At 34.8% G+C, this 19,550-nt stretch overlaps 1 protein-coding gene and 1 pseudogene across 21 annotated transcripts in view; both read left to right on the top strand.

The window, feature by feature from the left end:
- The window catches only part of FUT8 (fucosyltransferase 8), a 282,852-nt gene that overhangs the window by 51,107 nt on the left and 212,195 nt on the right, over positions 1-19,550 (top strand). The gene's annotated exons all lie outside the window — the stretch shown is intronic.
- LOC113246343 (small ubiquitin-related modifier 1-like) lies at positions 7,277-19,258 on the top strand (annotated as a pseudogene).

Here is a 19,550-nt window from a genome sequence, read left to right as displayed (position 1 = left end):
TATTTTTGTTTTTGTTTTCCTTGCCTAGGGAGACCTTATCCATAAAAATATTGCTAAGGCCAATGTCCAAGAGATCATTGTCTGGTTTTTTTTTCCTTAAGTTTTATGGTTTCAGGTAGTACATTGAGATCTTTAGTCCATTTGAGTTTATTTTTGTGTATGGTGTAAGAAAATGATGCAGTTTCATTTTTTTTGCATGCAGCTGTCTAGTTTTCTCAACATCATTTATTGAAGAGATTGTCTTTTCCCCATTGTGTATTCTTGCCTCCTTTGTCATACATTAGTTGAACATTTAAGTGTGTGTTTATTTCTGGGCTCTCCATGCTGTTCCCATTGATTGATGTGTCTCTTTTTGGGCCAGTATCATACTGTTTTGATTATACTTTGTAGTATAGTTTGAAATCTGGGATTGTGATACCTCCAGCTCCTTACTTACCTTTTTTTTTTTTTTTGTAAGATTTTTTTATTTTTAAGTAATCTCTATACCCAACATGAAGCTCAAATTTACAACCCCCAGATCAAGAGTCACATGCTCCACCGACTGAGCCAGCCAGGCACCCCTCCTCTAGCTTTGTTTTCTCAAAATCGTTTGGGTTAAATGATTGAGCTTCTTGTCAGCAATGATTGTTTTAGATTTTGGTGTTTTCTGAAGGCAGTATTCCTATAGCAAGTATTGCTGAATGAATTAGTCGCACCCATCCATGGGCTACTTGGAGTTCATTAGAGTACCTTGCATCTGTGGTGGATTCTCCAAGATTGGTAGGGCAAGAAGTAGGAAGTGAGTTTTCTGAAAGCATGAGAAAATGGAACCCAACAGAATGGTAAAAACTGGTACTTCTCATAGAATTTTTACACAAAATGGACCTGGAGGAACATTTAGTCCAATGCCTATAGTTTTTTTGTAAATGAGAAAATGGAGACCCAGAGAGATGGGGCGATATGCTTTTAGCGACATAGCTAGCTAGAGACAAGTACTGTAGTGGCTCATTTTACTCATTACCCTGCCTTTCTTAATCCTGGGATTGTTACTTGACCTAAGGGATAAAGTTAAATTGTTCAATTTAAAATTGTTTACAAAATTCAGTTTTAATTTCTTTTTCAGTTGACTTTAAGTTAGAACAGGCCACTATTGAAATGGTATGAGATACAATCTTAATTTTCAATAAGATGCAAAAAAACATGCTGATATTCAGATATATCTAGAAAAATTTAAAAATTATTTTTTAACTACCTCAAAACATTTTTATGTAGATTAATTTAAAAGTATAAAATTTAAATGAGACCTCTTTTTTCACAAATACTTTAGATAAATATGGACCTTAGATTTTATTTGGTTTTAGCTCTAAGCACCCTAAAATAATGGGTTATATTCTGCTCTGGAGGATTTCACTAATAAACATGTTTACAGGTATAATTAGCAAAGTTCAGAACTACCAGTTTCCTTTTTCTCATGAGCACTGCCACGCCTAGAAAATTAACAAACAAACAAATAAAAAAACAACTTGTTCAAGATTCTCTTTTAGAAATGGAACATTTTAAAATAAAATAAAATTTAAGTATTTACTTTTAGGTATTTGATGTATAGGCATATTAAGAGATTGTGACTCAGTTGAAGTGGTTTTAGTTAAGTACAGTACTCTGCTCTAATTTTTTTCTCCTGTAACATCTTCTATTCATTATATAATACTAGTTTCATTCTGATTTCCTAAGAATTTCTAGCCCTTTAGAACAAAGGAGACACCTATTTGGAGACAATTCTGCATGAGTCTTTTGTGTTTCTGCCCATATTATGAGCAGAAACATTGACAGCTTTTGTTGGAGGTGGTCTTTTCAAGGAAATTTGTATAGCAAAAATCCTAGAAAGATAGAAATGTTTTCCCGTAAGGACAGGTTAGTGATTTCTTTGCTGTCCAGGATAATCAAGATAATCCTTTTGGGGAAAAGATAGGGCATATTTGCTTGTAAACCCCTTGAAAGACTGGGGTTTCATAAGCTCATCTTTCTTTTCCTGTAATGCAACCTACTGTGTGTGCAGGCATCACTAGCTCACTTTGTGTTGCCTTTTAAGAATTAGGGCTTGGGGACCCAGTGCAAATGATGATACTCTGGCTACTGCTGTTGTTTTGAGTAGTAAGCTGTTCTTTGTTTCTCATCCAGGAGTGTCCTATCTTCTGCCAGGATTATCTGATGCTGAGTTGCCAAATATCACTAACACAACCTATTGATAAAATAAAGCTGAGTTTATTGCTTATTGCTGTGAAGGAGAATACCACCTTCAGAGAGCTTTGGTGATATCTAAGAGGGTCAAAGCCAAGGTCAAAATGTGAGGATTTGAAGTTCAGTTTGAGTCTTAAGTGGTGGTGGTGGGGCTTGATTAAGATTGAATATCATAATAGTTTAGAATTGGTAGAAACAGCAAGGCAAGGATTTGAAAATTGTTGATGGCTTCGTATTGAAGAGATGATGGGTCTTTCCTGAAGCTTCTGTAATGAACAATCAAGTTATACTCATGCAAGAGTCTCTTGGAATAGTAGAGTTACGCTAATGAGGACACTGGACTAATAAAGTCTCATTAATATATATACCAGAAGATGAGCATGTGGGTATATTAGCTTCTTAGGGCTGCAATAGTAAATTACCACACACTTATGGCTTAAAATAATAGGCTCTAAGGAAGAATTCTTTCTTTTCTCTTCTAACTTTTGGTGTTTATAAACAATCCTTGGTGTTTTTTGGTTTCTGGCGGCATAACTCTAATCTCTACCTCCATCTTCGCATGGTGGTCTTCGCTCTGTATCCCAAATTTCCCTCTTCTTATAAGGACTCGAGTCACTGGATTAGGGCCCACCTTAATCCATTATAACCTCATGTTACCTTGATTATATCTGCAAAGAACCTATTTCCAAATAAGGTCACATTGACAATGAATAAATTTTGGGGGGACGCTATTCAACCCAGTACAAGGATACAAGGGAGTATGTGGTTTCAGTCCTCAGTATCTAGTGTGGGTAGATGATTTTGCTTCTCAGTATCCATGACACTGTGGCAGGCTGATTGCTTAGCTTGCATGTAGGATAAAATCTCAGACTCTTCAGAGTTCTTGACAACAGATGATGTAGTGGAAAGAACATCAGTATGGAAATAAAGTTGCCTTGGTTCTAGTTTGTACCCTCTTAACTAGCTTGAGAAAGTTACCATCTTCTCCAGCTATTCGTTTCTCAATGGGAGAAATGGGGAGGTCTGGAAGAAAAGAGGAATGGCCCGAATGATATGTATGGGCCTTTGTAGGTCTCAGATTCTGAAGTTTGGTAATTGTTGAGTGTCTGCTATATACAATATTGATAGTATTTAGCTTGGCAAAATTAAAAAAAGGAAATAGAGAATGATTTAAGTGCTGGTATGATAGGTTCTGACTTGTGAATGTGGCCTTATTTATGTTTTGTTTACTTGGGTGAAGATCATTGATGAAGACATTAGGTAAACATGGGGTTAGTCCTGATCTCTCTGACTTAACCATATTTTGTTTTTCAATTTAAATAGTATATTTCTAATGGAGACATTCTTGAGGTCAGTTAATTCACTTGAAGTTAGAAAAACGTATTGTTGCTGCAATCTGTCAGCTGAGTTCAGAAAATGAAATCACCTTTTCTGAAGTGAGCATGAGAATGTAGATCTTCCTTTATTGCCCGTATTGCCCTGTCATAATATTCCTGCAGTCAAGGGATCTGAGAAACATTCTTACTAGAGAATGATAATAGTCTAGTGAGGTGGAGCCTGGTGCTGGAGTTCTAGGTGTAAGTGGTTCTTCTTCCATTGGATTTTTCTTACGTTTTGAATAGCTCACTGCAGTATTATTTGAATTCTTATTTGAATAATGTTGAAAATAGATAATAATTATTTCATAGACATATTGCGAATACTTAAGAGGAAATTTTTTGATAATACTAAAACCACCTGTGGTTGTGTCTGTGTTTGTTCTTTTCAAGGTACAAATTAATAATGTCTGTGTATTGGTGGTAAGTATAAATACAGGTTGAACCAACATCTTTGGATTTGCATTAAAAGTGACTGAAGTGAAAGAAAATGGATTTTTGATTCATCCCATGCAGTAGAATTTCAAACCCATCTTCCAGGAAACCCTGGAAATCTCTCAACACTTGAACTTAAGGATCTTCCAGCATATAGCTCTTTAATTACAGACGAATTTTCCCAGGACCCTGTGTGTGGTATTTGGGTGATTCAGAGATGATCACCAGAGACTGCAACAATGGTGATTTCTTTCTTTCTTTTTTTTTTTTTAATTTTAGAAGACACATTAGAATATAAAATTTGCAATAACACTGTAGCAATACTTGAAATAAAATACGTTAAAAAAGGGGTGCCTCAGTGACTCAGTTGGTTAAGCATCTGATTCTTGATTTCGGCTCAGGTCATGATCTCAGGGTTTTGAAATTGAGGCGGCCACCCCGCCTACTGTCGGGCTCCATGCTCAGTGAGGAGTCTGCTTGAGATTCTTTCTCCCTCTCCCTCTGCCCCTCTCTCCTGCTTGCATACTCTCTCCGTCTCAAATAATCTTTAAAATATATGTTAAAATGATCATATAATGTAAAAACTAATATAAACAGATGCTATAATTACGGTAATAAAGATACATACCTTCTGTTTCATATTTTCTGTTCACATTTCCATCCTTCAATGAAGACAGTAGGAGAATGTTGCTACTGTATGTTTTTTAATGTGCTGTCCACATCAGTGAAAATAACTTGACCTTTAAGAAGCCAAGATTTTTTTTGATTTGTGGGCTATTCTAATGAATCCTGGAAGGATTTTTTTTTGGGGGGAGGGTGTGGGGTGGATATGGTGGCTGATGATTCAGGTTTGTATTAAACTCTGTTTGATTGCAATTTTTCCTCCTCATTTTAGACCTTGAAGTTGGTCTACTAATATTTAACAAGATGAAGTTTCTTCTACTTGTAAGATATATTTTCGAGTTTCAGATAATTTTTTGAATTGGCAAATATTAAAAAGTAGAGTATGAATATGTTTGATTTATTTTATGGTTTGGAATCTTCACTTTTTATGTAGTGTTCATTTTTGTTGGATTCACATATGCTTGAGAAATTAGAGGAATCTCCTTCCCCCATCCCCCAGCCAGCTACTTCTGCAGCCTCATAGGAAGAAAAAAAAAAAAAAAAAAGGAAAGGAAGAAGGAAAATCATGTTCATGTTAAACACATTTTTTTTCCCTCTCTTTGAACACCTATTCTGAATTAATGGATTACTGTGCTGGTTGTTTGGTTGATGGTTTTTTGATTGATTGATTGATTTGTTAGAGAGAGAACACAAGTAGGGGGAGTGCAGGCAGAGGGAGAAGCAGGCTCCCCACCGAGCAAGGAGCCTGATGGGGGACTTGATTCCAGGACCCCGGGATCATGACCAGAGCTAAAGGCAGATACTTAACCAACTGAGCCACCCGGGCATCCTCTTTTTTTTTTTTTTTTTTCTTAATAGATTTTATTTTTTAGAGTACTTTTACCTTTAGAGAAAAATATAACAGAAAGTACAGAGTTCCCTTATATCCTGCAGTCTTGCTATAACTGCTTATTACTACCAGGGTTTTTTTCCCCTTTATAATTGTTTGGGATTTTTTATGTAGATTATATCATCTGTGAACAAAGACAGTTGTGTTTTTTTCCTTCCTACTTTGTACATCATTTATATCCTTTTCTTGTCTTACTGCTTTAGCTAGGATGTCCAGTATGATATGATGGGAATGGTGAGAGGGAAAATCTTAGAGGGAAAGTTTCTTATTATTAAGAATGATATTTGCTGTGGGTTTTTTGTAGATTTTCTTTATCAGCTTGAGGGAGTTCCCTTATACTCCTATTTTGCTGAGTTTTATCATAAATGGGTATTGGATTTTATCAGATTCTTTTCTGCATGTATCACTATCACATGATTTTTCTTGTATAGCATGTTGATATTTAATGGATTACGTTAAAAATTGATTTTCAGACATTGAACTTGATTTATATAATTGAATAAATCCTATTTGTGGTGTATAATTTGACTTGCTGATATTTTTGGGGGAATTTTTGCATCTGTGTCCATGAGAGATATTTGTTTGTAATTTTCCTTTCTTGTAATGTTGTCTGGGTTTAGTATTAGGGTAATGCTGGACTCCTAGAACGAATTAGTAAGTGCTCCCTCTTGTTTCTGGAACTGACTGCAGAGAATTTGTATTTCTTGTTTCTTAAATGTTTGGTAGAATTCACCCGAGAAACTATCTGGGTATGGAGCTTTCTGCTTTGGAAGATTACTAATTATTTATTCAATTTCTTTGATCAGTATAGGCTTATCTGGGTGATCTGTTTCTTCCTTGTGTGAGCTTTGGTAGATTGTCTTTCGAAGAATTATTCCGTTTCCTCTAAGTTATCAAATGTATGGGCCTAGAATTATTTATAATATTCCTTTATTATCTCTTTAATGTCCATAGGATCACTAGTGATGGGCCCTCTTTCACTTCTGATATTACTAATTTGTTTCTTTTCTCCTTTTTCCCTGATTAGGGGTTTATCCATTTTATTGATCTTTTCAAAAAAACCCGCTTTTGCTTTTGTTGCCTTTTCTCTTTTGTTTACATATTTTCAATTTCATTGATTTCTGCTCTGATTTTTATTATTTCTTTTCTTGTGCTTATTTTGGATTTTATTTGGATTTTATTTAATCTTTCTTTATATATATATCTTTATATATATAGGTATCTATATCTTTATATATATAGATATATCTTTATATATACATATCTTTATATATATCTTTATATAGATATATATATCTTTATATAGATATATATATCTTTATACAGATATATATATCTTTATATAGATATATATTTATATAGATATGTTTATATATATAAATATATCTATATAAATATATATCTAAAATATATATTTATATATATATAAAGATATATATATTTTATATATCTAATTTATATATAAAGATATATATATAAAATATATATATCTTTATATATAAATAAATCTCACTTTCCTATGGCAGAAGCTTGGGTGGTTGATTTTAGCTCCTTTTATTTTAATATATGACTCCAACGCTATAACATTTTTCTTGAAAAGTGAAAATGCGGTAGTGCGCTTACTGCATTCTGCAATTCTAATGTTTTATTTTCATTTTTACTTAAAGTATTAATTTCTTGAGACTTTTTCTTTGATTCATATGCTATTGTGTGTTGTTAATTTCCAAATATTTGGGTAATTTCTAACTACCTTTTTTAATCAATTTTCAGTTTAATTCCATTGTAATCTGAAAGCATATTTTGTATGATTAAGGTGTGTTTTCTGGCCCAGAATGTAGTCTATCTTGATAAATGTTCTCTTTGAGCTTGAGGAGAGTGTGTATATTGCTGTTGTTGGATAAAATAGTCTATAGATGTCAATTAGATCCGGTTGATTGATGGTGCTATTCAGTTTTACCATATTCTTACTGATTTTCTGTGTACTTGTTCTGTCAATTACTGATTAGAGGGGCGTTGAAGTCTCCAAATACAACAGTGAATTCATGTGTTTCTCTTTGCAGTTCTACTAATTTTTACGTCATATGTTTTGATGCACAGTTGTTAGATGCATACATATAAAGGAAGTTACATATTCTTGGAGAATTGACCCACTGTCATTGTGTAACACCCACCACCCCGTATCACTGGCTGACAGTCTTTGTCTTTTAGTTGATGTATTTACACCATTGATGTTTAAAGTAATTATTTATATACTTGGATTAATATATGCCATATTGTTTAACTGCTTCCAATTCCTGGCACCTGCTGTTTCTATCTTTTTTTGTCTTCTACTGATTTTCTGTATCTGCCTGTGTCTCTAGTTTTCAGGGTAGCAGGTTGCCTTCTGGGTTCAATTCCTTGATGGAGCTAAGAAGAGTTGTTGATTTTTTTTTTTTTCCGCCCCGCCTATTGGTCTGTCTTGTCGTCTGTCTTTCTCTCTCTCTTTCTTTCTTTCTTTCTTTCTTTCTTTCTTTCTTTCTTTCTTTCTTTCTTTCTTTCTTTCTTTCACTAGTGAGAACAGCAGTGATGAATTACAAGCTCTTTACATGTTGGACCTGATTAAAGATTATTTTTGACTCTTTTTGGCAATTTTGTAATGGTAAAACTTGGTATGATATCCTCTGTCTGATTTGACAGTATTTTGGAATTTGATTTCCTTCTGGCATTAGGTTTGTGCAGTTGAGGTAATGTATTCTAATTTGCAAGAATGAGTATAGAACTTTTTCAGAGGGAAATTGATCTTAGGACTGATTCTTGTTATTGGTGAAATGGTTACTATTCTTCTATTCTTCTATTTGCAAGTGTAGTTTTGGGACAATGGCAACCTTTCCTATGTTTCCTGTGTTAATAGCCAGAGTTTCATTTTTATACTCTTGAACTACACAAAAAATATTTTATTTTTACAGCCTTTTTGGGTGTAGGGTCAAGTTTCACCAATTTGCACTTATGGTAACTAGTGATGATTCTGGGAATGGTTATTAAAACCTTGTGCTGGGATGCTTGGGTGGCTCAGTCTGTTAAGCATCTACCTTCAGCTCTGGTCATGATCCCAGGGTCCTGGGATTGAGTCCTGCATTGGGCTCCCTGCTCAATGGGGAGCTTGCTTCTTCCTCTCCCTCTGCTGCTCCCCCTGCTTGTGCTTTCTCTTGTTCTCTCTCCTGCTTTCTGTCACGTAAATAAATAAAATCTTAAAAAAAATTTATAAAAACAAAACAAAAACCAAAAAACCTTGTACTGATGCTTTGGATAGATGGAATTAATTGGATGGCTCATTCAGACTGCATGTCTTAATTATTACATTGTTCACTAATTATTTTTATGTGCAGAGAATAGAGTGATAATGTTAATCCTTACATTTTCTGTGATACGGTTAAAAAAACCAAAAAACCCTTAATGTACATCATGAATTTAGTGCTTAGATATCTTGAATTTACTGCTTCAGTATCTTGGTGGAAGTATGAAAAGAGAAATTGGTGTATATTATATGTAAAATGTAGCTTATTTTCTTTTGAAAAAAAGTTGCATTAAAAAAATCACTATTTACAGGTAATCCAGGCAACTGTTTTATTAAAATAAGAGAATCATCCTTTATCCCATAGTTTAACATGACAATAGCTACCATGTGTGAGTATATGGGTCTTTTAGTTCTTTTTCATATATAGATTTTTTTTTACATAGTTGTGATCATAATTTCTTCTTAAATTTGTGCTTTTTTGTAGTTAGTAGTGTGTTTACTCATTCTGTATCATTGTGTTTTTAATAGTAATGTGTTTTCATTGAGTGAGGTACTGTAGGTTGGTAAGACCGTTTATTCTGTTATCACTGTGATGAACTGTGTATACATTTAGCTTTTCCATTTCTTTCGATTTAGCTTTTTTTAATTTTTAAAATTCTATTATTATTTTTTTAAATTAAGTAGGCTCTGTGCCCAATGTGGGGCTTGAACTCATGCTGAGATCAAGAGTTGCATGCTGTACTGACTGAGTCAGCCAGGTGTCCCCTGATTTAGCTTTTTTTTCATGTTTGTGCTGTTTCCTTGTCTGGATTTTCACAAGTTTCAGTCTCTCTCTTTCTTTTAAGAAATGTTTTTTGTTTTTTTCCCCCAGGGCTAATTAATTTTTATTGGATCTTGAAAATATATATTTTTTCTTACATGATTAGAAAACAGTACTTTAGGACTTATATTGTCACAGTGATTCATATTGTTCTCTTTTAAAAATTTAAATTTGTAACTAGGTGATAAAAATGACCTCCTAGACGTGTCAAACTTGGTATTCTAGACTCTCTATACTTAGGTTATAAATTATCTATAGTCAAATAATTTAATATTTTATGTTGTACTTACAAATTGCATTTTTCCTTACTGACTTTATATTTGGGGTTTAATTTGATGTCTTTGTCAGGAGTCCTTATTCGATTTCTCTGCATTCTTCTGACTTTTCCTCTACCCTATTACTTGTGTTTACCTGAATTGGGTCTAGCCTTTTGAGTGTAAAGTCAGTAGTGATAGAAACTTCTAGAAACATTTAGTGAGTCTGATGATTCTGAACCCACTTCCTCACCCATAAAAGCTATCAAAGGATTGTTTAGGACCTTCTTTACTGCATATTCTCTTCTGGCTTTCTAAGTTGACATTTTATAAAGTATTTAGCTGTTTTTTATTCTTGTCATCTTCAAGATATTTTACCATGATTAAAAAAAAAATCATGTTTCTCCTGAGACATAGGTGAACCCAAGGGAAGGAAAACATCATGCAGAATTGAGTTCATTTCATTTAAAAGCAGTAAAATTCCATAATTGGAATTTATTCTTATTTTTTGCTATTTTTTCAGAGAAGATAGGATTTAAAAATACATATATCACTTAGGAATATCTGTATTGGTGTGGTATTTAAAGTGATGTATACAAGGATTTCTTTCTATCCTTACTTTCTATCTTTACTCCTTTCTTTTTCCTGGTCTTGCTTTCTTGCCCTTTCTCCAACAAATTTAATGAACAACTACTATGATTTTGGACACAAAATGATTAAGACCCTGCCTTTAGAAAGTTGATAATTTAGTAGGTGAGCTGGAAATGTAAGTCAATAGTTGCAGTGTAGGAAGTCCCCCAATTTCCTACATAATAATATGTTCCCCAAAATGTGTTTGAAAATAAATATTCACATGGTAGGAGGTGTTTGGGTATTTCTATGGGGAGTTATTCCACGAAGCCAAAATGTATCATTATAAAACATCTAATTCTTTGTGCACCTGGGTGGCTCAGTTGGTTAAGTGTCCAACTCTTGATCTCAGAGTCTTGAATTTAAGCCCAGTGTGGAGCCTACATAAAACAAAAACAAAAACATCTAATTCTAGTTCCTGGGCATGTCGTCTCCCTGGGGACCAGGAATCCTGCTTTTGCACAACATCAAACCTGTCTGAGTGGAATTGCTAGCTATGTTTGGGCTGAGCAAATGGATCTTGGGCCCAACCTCCTTCTAGAGGGGGGTGCAGCCTCTGGGATTTGAGTTCTGTTACTAAGATGGTAGGTATATGAAGCTGAGGGGAAAAGGATCCTTCTCACCCTGCTGTGACAGTATGAGCTGGGGTACTTAAAGTCTCCCACTTATATATTTGATTACCTGGGATATTTTTGCAACCTAGCAATACCTATAGCTCTGTACTGTCCCGAGGGAGAAATCAAGGACTGTTGGAGATAGGCCTGGGGAGGGGTTAGGCCGGACAAGAGGACGCCTATCCTGCAGGATTTTAGAATGACAGCTTCAGTTACCCCTTCATCCTTACCCATCCCAACTTTTGTGTATATGTGGCCAAGCCTTTGTCTGTAGAAGGACTGGGAAATGAGGTAGGAAGAGTTAACTTTTTTTTCCATCATAGACCAGGATAATAACACATGTTTATCTCAACTTCAGGGAGGCCTGGCTTCAAGCTTCTTCCACTCCTTAGCATTGTGAGTTACCAGAGCTTCATGCAGTAACTCACAGTCATTGATAAGATGATGTCTAAATGACTGAATTTGGTGTCCTAAAGGTTGTTTAAGGGTATCAGTCTGTAATGTGTGAAATGTGTTGAGTTGTGTGAAATTTAGTCCTGGTCTGCTTAGTGTGGTAAGTATAATCGGCGTATCTGTAAAACTCAGTTGTAGTATACAGGGAGGAACAATAAATTGTGCCTAGAAGGTAATGAAAGGGTTTACAGAGGAGGGAATACTCAAACTCTTTAGTAAATGAGTGGCTTAAAAAGTAGATCTAATAGTGGAACTTTCTGCCTGATAATACTGATATCTTAAAACCTTACTCAAATCAAATAGGGCTATGGTGCAGAATACATTATTTGGGACTGAGCTCAAATTTCAGTAACTTCTAAGCTGCCTTTAGTAAATTTTCATTGCAAATTATACATTAGATGATTTTTTTTTTTTAAAGATTTTATTTATTTATTCGACAGAGATAGAGACAGCCAGTGAGAGAGGGAACACAAGCAGGGGGAGTGGGAGAGGAAGAAGCAGGCTCACAGCGGAAGAGCCTGATGTGGGGCTCGGTCCCACAACGCCGGGATCACGCCCTGAGCCGAAGGCAGAGGCTTAACCGCTGTGCCACCCAGGCGCCCCTATACATTACATGATTAACAATTTTTTTAAGTAGAACAGTTGTTCTAGTAATTGAACTTTTATTGTGATTCAGGTACTATGTTGAATGCCTGAGACACCCACAACATACGACATGAATTAAGTCTTAAGAGGCAAAAGTCCAGAGGAAAGACAGAAATCGCTAAAATTGTGACACATAGGGAATTGTGCTCTTACAAAACATGCTTTGCAAGAATAGGGAGGGAGTGATGATATCCACAGAGTGGAGAGTTAGAGAGTTTGAGAATGGTGCTTGATGGAGATGACAATTGAATTGATAGCAGAGATATTTTTAAAGCTAAACTTCCAGTACATAGTCTCTCAGTTTTCTTTAACTCTAGACTTAATTGGTTAAGTTACAGTCTCCCATAACATTTAGTTATATATGTGTACAAAGAGAATTACTACTTTTAATAAGGACGCTCAGATTTTGCGTGGTTCAGGATCAATAAAGCAAAATTATATTTCCTTTGCATATTATAGTTACTAGTAATATTACTATTAAATACTACTATACTACCACTGCTGCTCCTGTAATTACTTCTATCACTACTATTATTACTGTTATTAGTACAATGTTCTAATGCTATTACCCCTTCTCCTCCTCCTTCCACTTGTACTACTACACTACTACTTCTAGGTAATACTTGTTTTTACTAGGAACCATTTTTAAGTTCTTTTTTTAAAAATTATTTTATTTTAAGTAATCTCTACGTCTGACATGGGGCTTGAACTCACAACCCTGAGATTAAGAGTAGCACGCTCTACCGACTGAACCAGCCAGGCGCACCTACTTTAACTTCTTTATAGTTTTTTTTTTTAAGTTCTTTACAGTTTTAAGATGGGAGATTATATTAATTTTTAGAAGAGTTTTCAAGCGTATTGATTAAAAAAAGTGACTATTTCACAGAAACTTAATAAAATTATCCTCATTTTCAAAAAAGTATTCTGATAATTCAAGTTCTAGTTATAAGGGGTTATCATATGTTTTTCTTTATGTTTCTTTTAAGTATTATCATATGTATGGTAATATGATTGAATTTTTATGATTAGATTTATTCCAAATAAAAATCAATCCTAAATATAAAGCTTTTTTCTACTTAGGTATGCTTTTCTTGTTACTCTTGATATTTTTTCTGGACATTCAGGTCAATCAGGGTGTTTGTTTTAGAATTTCTCTAGAGAGCATAAGCTATGGAGTAAGGCGGATGTGGTATGATTCTTAATGTGGATACTAGCTGTGCTTGGGTAGTTAATTTAGATACTAAATTTCTACATCTGTAAAATGTAGATAAATAATAAATGTGAAGTCTTAAGCACAGTGCCTGGCATGAAGTAATGACTCAATAAATGTTAACTATTACTGTTAACTGAGTTAGGAGTTATGTTTCTGGCCTTAAATATGGACCTTGGAGACTAGGAATACCTTGGGCCACCTCAAGCCCCTATATGAAGAAGACTGCCTATAAGATGACCTATTCTGGGTATGCCTTTCTGACCTGAAACTAATCAAATGGCTATGGGCTTTGCTGAAAAATTTTTAAAGAACTCGTGTATTGCAAAAACAGTATATAGAAGAAACTTTTAGTATACCTCTAAATTTTGGCATAGGATGAGGCCTTAGGTTGGCTAGGTTTCACTATGATGTAAGCATAATCATAGAGCAAGAGTTGATGAGAGAACCTTTTTCACAGCCTCTGGTCTGGGTAAGTTTGGCTTACTTGGGATAAGGTAGAGGAATCTGAACTATAGAGCCAGTAGTGCCAAACAGTAGGGAGAGGTGTCCTTTTTTTTTTTTTTTTTTAAAGAAGTTCTAGATTAAAAAAAATCTTGTTTTAGATGTTATCAGGCATCAGAGGTAACTGATGAAGGCAGCAGAAAAGTCAGAGACAAATGTAGCTAAATCTAGGTTGTATCTCCTATAATCTTTTTAGTTAGAGGACCAGGTCTATAAAATGTTGAGAACCCTCTAAGGGGATTCCATGATGGCAAATGCTTGAGAGCTCTGGTATTTCCTTGTCTTTCTTTTTGAACAGTGGAGGTTAGAAGTGCATTCCCAGTCACAGAAACCTGTGTATATATGGTTACTATTCTGAAAAGAGACATTCTGTCTTCCATTTCAGATAGTTATCTTAGATACTCATATTTTTAGAACAATAATGTCACTGTGGTTTAGGTTCTGAGTTAGTGGCTTGAGGAAATTTGATCAGGCCATTGCAGAATAGAAGATAAATCTCATTTTAAAAATATTACTTACCGTGCCACCAGTTAGTAGTGACTTGTAACATGAAACATTCTTAAAAATCCTAGGAGAGTTGTACTTTCATGATAGTTTAATTAATTATGTGCACTTTGCATTTTGGGAGTATTAAAAAAGTGCTACATGGGGAGGGGGATGGCTTTAAAACAAATTGGATTCTTTTATACACCAATAAGTTGACAGTTTGTCTAATTATAAATGAAAGCGGAATTATTACTATTTATTTATTTTTTTAAATTAAGTAGGCTTCACACCCAATGTGGAACTTGAACTCCACTACCTGGAGATCAAGAGTCACATGCTCTACCTACTGAGCCAGCTATATGCCCCAAAAGTAGAATTTTTAATTGATTTAATTCTAGATTCTAGAAGATGGTTTACAAAACACCTAGTCTGTCAATCAATAGGTTGGTACTTTTCATACATATTGTTAACTTAAAAACTGGAATTTGTAGAGTGATAGTATTATACATGACACTTTATCAAAGAGATTAGTTGACAGCCTCATATAACCTCTTCCTGATCACTCAGTCTAAAATAAATATCTATTTTTATCATATCATCTTATATATGCCACTGTTTTGTGTGTGTGTACATGCATGTGTTTGTATTTGTTTATTGACTATTTTCTTACCAGAATGAAATTCCATGAGTTCTTTTTCATCAAAACATTTATTAAATGCTTAACCGAACGTGGCCTGAGCTGTGCCTAGGCTTTGTTAAAGACTTGAGTGCCTGTAATGAATCATCGAGCCTTACATCGAAAACCGGGGATGTACTGTATGGTGACTAACATAATATAATAAAAAATTATTATAAAAAAAAAAAAAAAGACTTGAGTGCCTGGCTAAAACCAGGGAAACTGCTGCCTCCTTTTCATGTTCTGAGAGCAGCTACTTCTCATAGTTGGGGCCAGTCCTGTGGCCTGCAAAAGAGGGGATACATATACCAGAGCAGGATTCTGCTAACTGGAATGGAGCCAGGGGTAAGAACACTAAGCCAACACTTCCAGCCAACTCTTCAGGAGATATCCTGAGCACCTAAAATAGCACATGACACATAGTAGGTGGTCAACAAATATTTGATGAATGGAGGACTTTCTCTTTTTCTTTCTTTCTTTTTTCTTTCTTTCTGAGGGGAAGAGTGTCAAGGTTCAGACTTGAATGACATGTAAGTAACTTTAAGTTATTCATTTTCATAAAGATGATGCTGGAAAAGTATGTTTGCATAATAAAGGGATACATTTCAACATTTTAAAAATGAAGAATTGAGAACTCATTAGTTTTAAGGCTGGCTAGTGTTCATCATTGTAATCTGTTAAAGGAAAATATAAATTGTGATAATTAAATTGAAAATACAAGAGAAATTTTGATTGTAAAGTGATAATGTTTGTAATAAAAATTATAAATATAATTAAAATTTTAGAAAAGCTTGAATACCATGAAATCTCTGAAAGTTAAAAAGTCAAAGTAGAGTGGTGCAGTGCCTGGCAGAAGTCCCTCCAGCTGTGGTATTGTGCTGTGGGAAATTGTAAATTCCACAGTGCGGTTCTGCCTACCCGAAGCCACTACCGTGCAGAGACGCTGGGTGAAGCCACCTTCATCATGTCTGACCAGGAGGCAAAACCGTCAACTGAGGACTTGGGGGTAAGAGGGAAAGAGAATACATTAAACTCAAAGTCATCGGACAGGATAGCATTGAGATTTTCTTCGAAGTGAAGATGACAACACATCTCAAGAAACTCAGACTTGTGCTGTCAAAGACAGGGAGTTCCAATGAATTCAATCAGGTTTCTTTTTGAAGGTCAGAGAATTGCTGATAATCACACTGCAAAAGAACTGGGAATGGAAGAAGAAGATGTGATCGAAGTTTATCAGGAACAAACGGGATCATTCAACAATTTAGATAATTCTTTCTATTGTTTTCTTTACTCACAATCCTTTTTTATTTTTAAAAGTAGTTCTTCTGTAATGTGGTGTTCAAAATGGAATTGAAAACCTGCACTCCCATCTCTTTAAAACATCTGGTAATTTGAATTCTGGTGCCTCTTATTCATTATCACTTGTTTTCATTGTGCTGAGTTTTAGTGATCAAACTTCAGCCCCCTTCATATTGCCCTCTCCTTTTAAAACATTACACATGTGCACAGAGAGGCCACCTTTTCCAGCATTGCATTCACAGGCAATGTGAGTATTCATAATGACTTTCTAGTTGGCCTTGAAGTTCTAGCACGTGATTGCTTTATTCCTGGATTATGACTTTCAGTGGGAAATGGAAGTTTTTCAGAGAGCTGAACTGTGGAAAATGACCTTTCCTTAACCTGAAACTACTTTTAAAATTTGCGGGTCTGGACTGAAAGAAGAGAAGTATCAGGCCGGAGTTGAGATGACAGAGATGGTGAGAGTAATGACTAACTCCAAAAATGGCTTCACTGAGGAGAAAACATTTTAAGATAAAAGAAGTCTTGTCAGGGCCCCTGGGTGGCTCAGTCGTTAAGCGTCTGCCTTTGGCTCAGGGCGTGATCCCAGCGTTCTGGGATCGAGCGCCGCATCAGGCTCCTCCGCTGGGAGCCTGCTTCTTCCTCTCCCACTCTCCCTGCTTGTGTTCCCTCTCTTGCTGGCTGTCTCTCTCTCTGTCAAATAAATAAAATCTTTAAAAAAAAAAAAAAAAAAGAAGAAGTCTTGTCAGAAGATCCAGAAAAGTTCTAATTTTCATTAGCGGTTAATAAAGTTATTCATGCAGAAGTATATATAACAATACTGCTCTTTTAAATTTTATTTGTACTTTTTGGCCTGTGATATGGGTTTTAAATGGACATTGTCTGTACCAGCTTCATTAAAATAAACAAAGTGTTTGTAAAAAACCTTTAAAAAAAAGTCAAAGCAGAATCTCTGAAGTAGATGTTTATTCTAGAATCTGAAAGAGGAAAGGAATAAAATTAGGTTATGAGTAGGCTAGGTATTGACAAAGCACACCAATCTGAAGCTAAATGTTGTCAGCCAAGAACAGATGTTAGATGGAGGAACCCAGAAGTACTGCCTTCAACCTACTGTTGAATTAGACTATATTGGACCTATCATAGACTCCTCTTAAGAACAGTGACTAAGTTCGCGTTCAGCGCTATCCCCAGTGCTCAGTGTAGTTCCTGGCAATTAGTATTCTCTGCACAAATTTTTTTCTTGAAAAAAGTGAATTAATCTATAGGTAGTAAATTCTGGAGAGCTGATTTCAGACATTTTTAGGGGTGTTGTTGCCATGGGTTTTCAGCCATAGCTTCTCCTGTATCATTTTTCTTTGAGTTTCTCTTAACCTTTTGGGGTGAAGTATCAGAAGTTGTGCCTTTGGCCCTTGTTACTAATATGTTGTGAATTATTTTCTGTATTACTCTTATCTATAGCGGGACCCTTTTTTTCATAAAAGACAGAGAACAAGCTTCTCTAGTTTTTTAAGTTCTGGTAACCAAAATTTGAATCTATGACCAGTGTACTAATAGATAGAATGTCTTGTATTTTTTTTTCTTAGTGAAGGTACCTTAAATAAAATTCCAAAGCGTTTAATTGTCCTGCTAAATAAATCTGTATTACTTAGTTATGTGAAGTTGTAATGATTAACTTAAGGGAATGAGTCATCAGTGCTTTTCTCTTGCAGTTAGTGATTTCAAACCTTTTTTTGTGTCGGTAGCAATGAAAAATTACTTAGTCCTTGCTGGACATGAAGAAATTCAGAGTTGCCTTTGCTTGTATCTTCATGGAATGAAAGAGGTGGATTAAATTGCCCTTTTACTAATGTAAATATGAAAATAACTTAGTCTAGATTGTCTTCTAGGCTTTTATTTCACTTACACTTTTTCCCCCCAAAGATACACTCCTCTTATTTTAATACATGTTAAAATTGGATGAGTAAGCTTCAATATGTTAGTGTGCCTTCCCTTCAGTCTCACTAGCCATATTTTAAGTGCTCTGTAGCCACACACAGCTAGTGGTTATTATATTGGACAGTGTAGGTATAGAACATTTCCTTCTTGCAGATATACCTGATATAGACATTTTCTCTTATAGATTTTAATGATCCAGGTAATTATAATCTTTAAGGTAAGATTCTCAGTATTTTTGGTAAGACATTTGTATTATGAAATTTATTTTGATTATTCTGTTATATCATGGATACTCAACTAATTTTTATTCTGTTTAAAATGTCATTTTTATCTAATTTTGAGACTAGCTTCCATTTTGTAATATAATTTAATGGGACATTTTGATGTAGTAACTAGAAATTGCCCTTACAGGTAACACAGAACATTAATCTTGTTAAGTGAGGTAATGAATATAACTGTGTGAAAATTCCTTTTAAGGCTTTTACTATCAGTATTTTAGGAATGTGGAGCTTTCAAAACAGGCCTTCAGGTCCTAATGTGTTTTGGTTAAACATGATAATGATTTTGTCAGTATAGTGCTGGGCTTAGAGAAGTTGCTGATTAGATGTTTGTTCTTTTATTACATAGATTTCATTTTCTAGAGCATGGTTCCCTAAACCAGGTGATCATAAGAATTTCCTGAGGAGGGGCTCCTGGGTGGCTCACTCGGTTAGCTTTTGCCTTGGGCTCAGGTCATGATCCCAGGGTCCTGGGGTTGAGCCCCATGTCCAGCTTCCTGCTCAGTGGGAAGTCTGCTTCTCCCTCTGCCTCTGCCTGCTCCCCCTGCTTGTGCTTTCTCTCTCTCTGTCAAATAAATAAATAAAATCTTAAAAAAAAAAAAAAAAAGAATTCACTGAGGAGCTTTTTTAAAAATATAAGTATCCAAGGCATATATATTATATAGCATATGTATTAATAAAATCCTTTGCGTGCATTTCTTAGTATTAAGTCCTTGAGATAGAATTGTTGGCTCAAAAGATTGAATTATTTTTTAGATTTTTGATTCACAGAAACAAATTTCCTTCAGAAAGTTTGTACCAATTTATAAACTTTTCCTCACATTTTCTCCATACTGGGTATTATTGAGCTTTTACTATTTCTCAGTTGATTAAAAAGATCTCTTATTTTAGTTTTTATTTCTTTGATTAAGATGAGAGTCAGCATTTTTCA

Source organism: Ursus arctos, unplaced genomic scaffold, assembly GCF_023065955.2.
Source record: "Ursus arctos isolate Adak ecotype North America unplaced genomic scaffold, UrsArc2.0 scaffold_25, whole genome shotgun sequence".
Lineage (NCBI taxonomy): Eukaryota > Metazoa > Chordata > Mammalia > Carnivora > Ursidae > Ursus > Ursus arctos.
This window is presented reverse-complemented; position numbering and strand designations above follow the sequence as displayed.